Genomic DNA, 8,632 nt, shown 5'->3' on the forward strand with positions numbered 1-8,632 from the left:
CTGGGTCAAACTGCTGATCGCGGTACAAAAGGACATATTCTGGTTTCAGGTCAGTTCTGCTCCACTTCAAAACTATGATGTTGTTATTTGGAGCTCGACATCTCAGAGTGACGTTCTGTCCAGACTCAGCAGTGATGGTTTTCTGCTCTGAAAGAAGAGAACACAGAGCAGAGAGGTTAAAGGTCAAAGTGGAACTTCTCATTTCTGCAGCACTGAGAGAAGCTACAAACAGAGGCTGTCTCGGCTGAACCAGAGGAAGTTCAGGACACACTTGATGCTGAACGTTCAGAGAATCCTGAACTGTGAGAATTCAAACCCAGGACATCTTTGCATCTCTCTGCTAAAACAGCACTCACACAAGTCAATTACTCACAAATAATCAATAAAGGTGATCTTGGTGGATAAATTTCAGTCTTAGGAGTGTCACTATACTTAATAGCATTGTAGTTATTTAAAAGTGAAATAAGTTGATAACAGATGCTATCTTATAAACTGTTGATTTCTGACCTTCTCCACCTCCTTTCACTTTTAAAGCACCAATTCCAAATGTTATGTTTAAACAAATGTTTAAACAGAGAAAATGTATCATTTTAAGAAAAATATTGGCTCGTTTTGAATTTGATGGCAGCAACACATCTTAAAGTTGGGACAGGTGCAACAAAGGGCTGGAAAAATAAGTGGTACTAAAAACAAAGAGCTGGAGGAACATTTAGAATCTGTGAGCAGGGACAGGGCTGAAAATCTAAATGAGATGTTTCTGATCTTCAGGCTGCACAGGAGTAAAAAGAGGCCTGATTCTCTCATGGAAGTCACTGCATGGGCTCAGGAACACTTCAAGAAACCACTTTGCTCTCCACAAATGCAGGTTAAAGCTCCATCATCCAAAGAAGACACAATCCAGAAACACTGCCGTCTCCTCTGAGCCAAAGCTCATTTAAAATGGACTGAAGCAAAATGGAAAACTGTCCTGAAATTCTTTGAAATTTGAAATTCATTTTTGGAAAACATCGACTCCACATCATCCAGACTAAAGAGGGACCATCCAGTTTGTTTAGTGCTCAGCTCTAAAGCCTGCCTCTCTGATGGTTTGCAGGTGCATCAGTGCCCACGGAATTGGAATATACAGGTTAGAGTAACATTTGCTCCCATCCAGGCTGCGTCTTTCAGGGAAGACCTTTCATATGATGCTAAACCACATACTGTATTTATTACAGCACGGCTTCATGGTAGAAGAGTCCAGATGCTGAGCAGGTCTGCCTGTAATCCAGACCTTTCAGCACTGAAAACATCTGAAGCATCATGGAGGCAAAAATACAACAAAGACCCAGGACTGCTGAGCAGCTACAATCCTCTATGAGGACAACATTATTCTCCCTAAAGTCCAGCAGCTGAGGCCACAGCTATGAAGAAAGATTTTGGCTTATCGAGGTAACTTCAGGATCAACCCAGGGTTTTCTCTACTACGAAGGTGGCTCACTTCTTACTGAGGTAAAACGCCATGGTAACTTATGGCAAGAACCTAACCTGCTCCAATGTGTGTTATGTTCCAGATCAGAGGTCAGCAGGATGAAATCACCACCTACTGACCAATCAGATATCCAGAAAAAAGAACCACTATTCTTAGAAGTTCCCTCAGACTTCTGCATTGAGATTGGGAGGATCTGAAATGTTTTGGTTTCCCTGATGAGCATCAGGAGATTCATAGAGAGAACTTACACCTACACTGTACTCGCTGACCACATAGACTAAACCTGTGTTTGAATTCTAGTTCATATTTAATCTTTACTCACAAACACTTAAACAGCAGATCTACAGCAAACTGAAGTGATTTCCACGTCTCCTTCATCAGGCTGTGGGACACTGAGCTTTAATCTTTAAATTGATCCAGTTTAGGAAATATGAGGGTTAAAGTTTCAGAGCCCTGATGTGCACCTTAGAAATAAGCAGCAGGTTTCTATCCAGCAGCTGATCCCTCGGTGCTGTGCTGGGCTGAGGTTTTGTCACACCATGAATTTCACAGGTTTGCTGACTGAACGGGTCGCTCTCCCCACAATTAGTTGCCCAAGTGTTTTTAAATGTGTTGCTGCCATCAAGTTCAAAATTTGTTAGAATGGTAAATTTAATGTTTTCTCTGTTATAATGTGTATAAATGTGGGTTTGTGAGACTTGCAAATCATTGCCTTCTATTTTTACTAACATTTCACACAGTATCCCAGTTTATTATGAATTCAGGATGTATTTGGAGTTTAATTCATTTGCCAAAAATAGACTGAACAGACTTTTTTTCTCCTGAATTATCTACAAGGTACTAAACATCTGATTTTATTAAAGCAAATTCTTGATCACAGTAAACATTCAACACCATAATGCTTATGTAAGAAAAACACACACACACATGCACACACACACACACACACACACACACACACACACACACACACACATGCACACACACACACACACACACACACACAGCAGCAGGTTCTGGCAGCAAGGAGGTGAAAGGGGAAGGACACCTCCTACTCACTGTGCTTGTCTGGTTTGCTGCCAACAGATGCTGATCACTGGTTTGTGTGTCAAATCAACTTTCTACTCACCCTGCTCCCAGCATGCCAACAGCAACATGACTTGCTGTTGGCATGCTGGTGATCAGAGCCTCATGAAGAGCTGTGCTTTGGTTCAAGTGGTGTCTCTCACATTAGTTGTCATGGTCCGTGAATCAGACTGTGACTAAAACAATTTATCTCCATGATTTAAAGCACATTAAACATCTGAGTGTCTGCTGTAGGCCACAATCACCCAATCTAATGTTAGAGCATTTTATGTTTCTACAATTTGAATTAGACTCAAACAGGTGGATTCACTGCTATACAAAGTAAACTGTCATCATTTAACAGTAACTTTAATAAAACATAAAACCTTCACACACAAATACTGTTTAAACCATTTCACATTTATGTTACTGTTCAGTTCTTTTTGGAGGAATTAAAATATAAGTGTGCTGCTTCACTCACCTGCAGACCCAAAAACCAGAGACACAAACAGGAGGATGTGGAGACAATCCATCTGTGAGAGCTGAACTTGGGAAAGTGCAGCTAACTAGCAGTGCGACAGTAAAGAGGAGAGAAGTTTAGAGAGGGGAGGGACCAAGAATGAGTCATGGCTTTACTGTCAGCTGATAATGAGGAGGATCCTGCCACCTGCTGGCTGCTTTCTGTTCAACATTAAGAAGTTGTGTGATCCATATCATAGAAGAAACAGTGTTAACACTATTAAGTTAAATTTAGTTTGGCTTCTCTGCACTGAAAAGTTTAACTTCCACTGATTTGTCACCATCTTGTTTTTCTTCCAAGTCTGAAATTTTTGCATTTCTCTCTTTGTTCATCCTCTCCTCACATCCCAGATCGTTCAACCAGAGATGTGAGGAGACGTGAGGAATTTTTCTCATTTCTCTAATTTGTTATTTATTTTCTACACCACTCTGCATTTAATCATTCACAGCATGGCTTTTGTCCCGTCTCTCTCCCTTTGCCCTGAACCGGTTGTGGCAGATAATCCAACCACTGGAATCCAGCTGCTGCACACACACCTGAGGACACTGACTTGGAGATATTCTGTGTTTTCTTCTCAGTATATTAAACTTGTACAACCACTGAGGCGCAAAAAAGTCAAATGAGATCACGATAGTCTCTTGAACAGTGCCACCTACTGGCCAATTTGGCTATCGTCATCTTCATGATGATATTCTGTGAAACAATGACGCACAAACACTGCAGAATTCTACTTATTACACCAGACTAACAATAATTATGGTGAACAAAGACTGAGATTATAAACAGCAAGATCAGTGTGCTCCATCAAATATTATTTTCTCCCTCTGTTATCATAAACTATATTTCCAAAAGGATTCACTCTCCCATCTAATCACTTCCATGGTCACAGGTGTGTAAAATCAAGCACCTAAACACAAGAGAAGGAGTCGCTCTCAGGAGCTCAGTGGATTCCAGCGTAGTACCGTGACAGGAGGCCACCTGTGCAGCAAGTAAGGAACTCTTAATGCTTCTGCAAACCAGGACATGTGACAGTTTCATGCCTGTCTGACCTCACAAATAGTCAAAAACTCCCATAAACACTCCTAAACCTGTGGAAAGCCTTCCCAGAAGAGCTGAAGCTGTTATAGCTGCAAAGGGTGGGCCACATCATATTAAAGCCTCTGGATTAATAATGGATGTTACTCAGGTTCATGTGTGAGTTCTCATAGGATAATTCTGACCACTCACAATAATCAATTTCACACTGAACAATACTTTTTAAATCTGAGCAAACAGGTCAGGTATTGCTCAGCAGAAGTTGAAAACTAAGGATGGAAAATAAAATAAAAATAACAAAAATAAACAGAAAATAAACTTTCCTTTACCTAAGCCCACATCTTTGGACTGTGGAGTATGCCGAAGTTCCCAAAGACCCATGCAGAACATGCAAAAAAAGACAGTAAGTTAAGCCGGCGGCCTCTTTGCTAAAAGCCTGTCTTCACTGCAAAATACAAAAGAAAGTGATGGATTTCCTTGAGAATTTGATTCAAAAATATATATAAAGTATAAACAGTCATATATAAAGTATTAATGCCAATATGTGACCCACTTGCCACTAGGACTCAAACTTCAATTCACCAGCAGTAAATTAAGGTCAGAGTAATGAATAATATCACAAAATAACCACCTCCTATTACCAGTTTTAATTAACTTTTTATATAAATAAATACATTTATATAAATATGTAATTATACATGCTTGTGAGTAATTATTTCTACAGTGGACCCCTGCAGTACCTTTGTGCCCCTCCAGGTGGCTGAAGCCCACCCTTTGGGAAACACTGCTTTATACTATGCTAGCATGCTAGCCTCTATTGATTTTGTGCTTAGAGGTTGTTCCTGTGCTACCATGATTAGTGCTTTCAGGTTGAATGAATCACTTTCAGGCAGGAAAAATAGCTTCATAAATAAGTGCAGAGTTTCATTCATTCAAGCTGAGGTGGGAACGATCCAATATGGCGGCCGTCTTCGGGTTGTTTGTCACAGTTGGTGACGCCACAGGGGCTGTGGAGTTTGGTTTATGTCCTGATTAAGAGGTGGCTGATGCTTGCTCCATTCTGTTGTCTTTGTATAGTCTTGTATTGTCCAAAGTCAGTCTTATTAATGAGCTAGCTGAGGGGGGTCAGCCCTATGCAGAACAGCAGTGGGGACACAGCATCTCCTTGGGAAATCCCACACTTGAGGGTGACTTGTGCGATTGGCTAGACGTTGGCCTCTAATGTCCTCCACATCCCCACAGTTGGGGTTAGTTTATACTACCATGACAACTGCTCACTCACACGAGTTGTGTTTCTGAAAGTGAAAAACAAGCAAACAAAAAAACACTTTATGAATGAGATATTTTTCTCTGATTAAGTTTATACAATCTGCAGTCGTTCTGTTTCTGTGTGAACAGATAAATATAAAAATAACTACAAATGAAGCAGGAGCTCTCACTAGGTTATTGTAAATGATAGTCATCTTCTTTATTCTTGCATTTGTTGCATGGATAAAATACAGTTTGAACTTTTATTTTAAAAAAGTACTTTATTTGTTTTTTCAGATAATGTGACACTTTTAATAACTAGCAAAGATGTCTGATTTCTCAAAAAATGTCTCAGAGCCACATCTGTTTATATTAAAGTGCCCTCAAGTGGCCCCCTTAATATTCCATAAACTGGGATTTTTATTTTTACTGCAATACCAAAAGTTACCACCAGACCCATTAAAACAACTGTAACACGTGTGCTTTTATTGTGAAAACATGATGTCATCTGGAAGTAAGCAGTGCTTTACTGTTTAATCTGGAATCACTATGATCCTTAATGAGATTCAGTGAGACATGTGAGTGCTGCGTTTAGCATCAGGTTAGCAGCAGTGTGTGTGTGTGTGTGTGTGTGGAGGGGGGGGGGGGGGGGGGGTTCTTGCATTGCTTGTATAATGTGGAGTTGTATCATTTGTGTTTCCTTCAGTTTTCAAAGGTGAAAGTCTCAGAAAAGCTGCTGCATATTTAACTATGAACGTTACTGTGAGCACAAGAGAAACATTTTGGTATCATTTTGATATCAAAAGCTGTACTTTTACTTTAGCTGTGCGTCCTGTATTAAACAAATATTATATTTGTTACAAATGTCTGAATGATGGAGGATCAAATCAAACACAGTTTATGTGCAGCTGCAGCAACAATCAGTATGGACCAAAATCTGTGAGGAAGGTTTGAGCACTTTGTTGAATTTGTGCCGTGAAGCTTTGAGACAGTTCTGAAGGCAAACTGAGACCCAACCAGTATCAGCGAGGTGTATCTAATAAAGTGGCCAGTGAGTGTGTGCACTGTGTATAAAGGCATCAGTCACAGAATGATGAGAGCCAGTAGGTGGCAGCAGAGGAGCATCAATTTGTCCAGCATATGAGGTTTACATCTGACCTCTGACCTTTACTGTCACAGAAGGTTAAAGGTCCAAACAAGCTCCATCATCACTGCCAAGAAATATGAAATAAATCAAATCACAGGGTTTGTAGCTGTAACTCTGCAACTATTTTACTTTACAGTTACACCATCAAAAAGCTCCACCTGCTCCATCAGAGCATGCACAGAAGACAAACACATGCACAGAGTAAGAGGGCGGGGCTACTTGGCCTGTGTCTGTAACACATCAGTGAGACGCACAATGGAGGAAACATGTGTGCAGCGTGTGCTCTGTAAGTAAAGACTCTGTGTGTTTTTAGATCAAACTAACTGTGCAGTGGACCAACATTTAGCTCTAAAATATGAGGAAGAAGCAGTGAAGATGTTGAATTAATGCCTTTGAACTTTGATGGCTTTGATTTAAGAAACACAAAAAACAAAAATATTCAAATATTTTGGACCTGATTACTAATAATCTGAATCATCCTCCTCAGCTTAAAGTAACAGTGTTATAATAATAAGTGAAGTTGTTGTAAATGAAATGTGCTGTAAGCAGTTCTATCAGTGTCTGTGGATGGAAGTCTGATCTCACAGCAGTCAGCAGCTCATTTTTCATCATTGACTTTTATTTTGAAATCAAAGCATGAAGCGAGCCTTGATGAATGTTTTCATTGGCATTAACACAAACACAATCCACCATTTCTCTTTAGTTCTGATCTCACTGCTGAGCTGCACCACAGACCAAGGTCAGTAACCTTCTTCTGTCTGTTTCTCTCCTTTAAATGCTTTTTCACCATCAATGCTTTCAGTCGGGATCTTTGCTTTCAGCAGTTGGTGTTGAGCACAATAACTCACCATTATGACTGTGGAGAACAGGCTGCTGTTGCTCCCATTTGTTCTGCACTTTGAGACGTCAGGCTTCACTAATTTAAACGACTGGATCCTCATGTGTTGAAGTTCAGTCACATTTAATCTGACAGAAAAACAATCATTGAAGTTATTTCAGGTTTAGAGTTTTGAAACACTTTTTTCTTTATGAGTTTGGGATTATATTAGTTTTGACAACAATGAAAATGATCATCAGGCTTTTTCCATTTTAACCCTCACAGCTCGTCTGACTGTGAGTCCCAGCAACTCTCAGTTCTTTAAAAGAGACTTTGTGACTCTGAGCTGTGAGGAGGACGACAGCTCTGCTGGATGGACTCTGAGGAGAAACACAAGCAAACGACAGAGGACTCAGTGTGGAACAGATGGGTTTGGAAAACCAGCTGGTTCTTCCTGTAACATCAGCTACATCTACACATCAGACAGTGGAGTTTACTGGTGTGAGTCCAGAGAGGGTGCCATCAGTAACATGGTTAACCTCACAGTCTCTGGTAAGCTGAGTGTGGAGTTAGTGTTGATGAAGCTGTGTGTAAATGGATGAAATGCTGTAGTTTGTCTCTGTGTTGAGGTGGATCAGTGATCCTGCAGAGTCCTGTCCTCCCTGTGATGGAGGGAGATGACGTCACTCTGCTCTGTCAAACAAAGACCACTCCCTCCAACCTCCCAGCTGCTTTCTATAAAGATGGCTCCCTCATCAGGAAGCAGCCTACAGGTCACATGACCATCCAGCATGTTTCCAGGTCTGATGAAGGCCTCTACAAGTGTGACATCAGCGGTCATGGAGAGTCTCCATCCAGCTGGATCACTGTCACAGGTGACACACTCACCTGTCTGTGTTTCTGCAGGTTTCAACATTCACAATGTGACCATAACTTACTGACTGTGTTTGCTTTATTTTAGAGAGACACACCACCACACCTCCACCTACATCCACACCTCTTCCTCCATCACTCTCCTCTCCTGTTCTCTCTGTAATGTCGTTTCTTAAATCAGTCTGTATCGGGGTCCTGCTGGTGTTACTGGTTCAGCTGGTGAGACGTGTTTGTAGGAAACCTGAAGGTGAGACTCAGACTTCTGGATTTTTCTCTTTCAGACTTTGTTTTTGAGAGTAAAATTATTGTAAATGATTTTGATGTGTAAATGTAAATTAATTTGTTCTTCATTCTGGTTTGTTTCAGCTGATGGGGGAGAAGTTGGAGAGATGACATCAAAATCTCAAATCATCAGCAGCCAATCAGAGGAAGCAGAGGTAGAGTTTGATGGGTTCATGT

The 8,632-nt window shown here is 40.7% G+C and overlaps 1 long non-coding RNA gene across 1 annotated transcript; it reads left to right on the forward strand.

The window, feature by feature from the left end:
• The first annotated feature begins 6,662 nt into the window (after window positions 1-6,662).
• LOC115777987 (uncharacterized) lies at window positions 6,663-7,711 on the forward strand. Its single transcript, XR_004019725.1, has 3 exons — window positions 6,663-6,769; window positions 7,187-7,222; window positions 7,586-7,711. It is a non-coding gene; the product is annotated as an uncharacterized LOC115777987 (long non-coding RNA).
• Window positions 7,712-8,632: the final 921 nt, after the last annotated feature.

This window comes from Archocentrus centrarchus, unplaced genomic scaffold, assembly GCF_007364275.1.
Source record: "Archocentrus centrarchus isolate MPI-CPG fArcCen1 unplaced genomic scaffold, fArcCen1 scaffold_91_ctg1, whole genome shotgun sequence".
NCBI classification, from domain to species: Eukaryota; Metazoa; Chordata; class Actinopteri; order Cichliformes; family Cichlidae; genus Archocentrus; species Archocentrus centrarchus.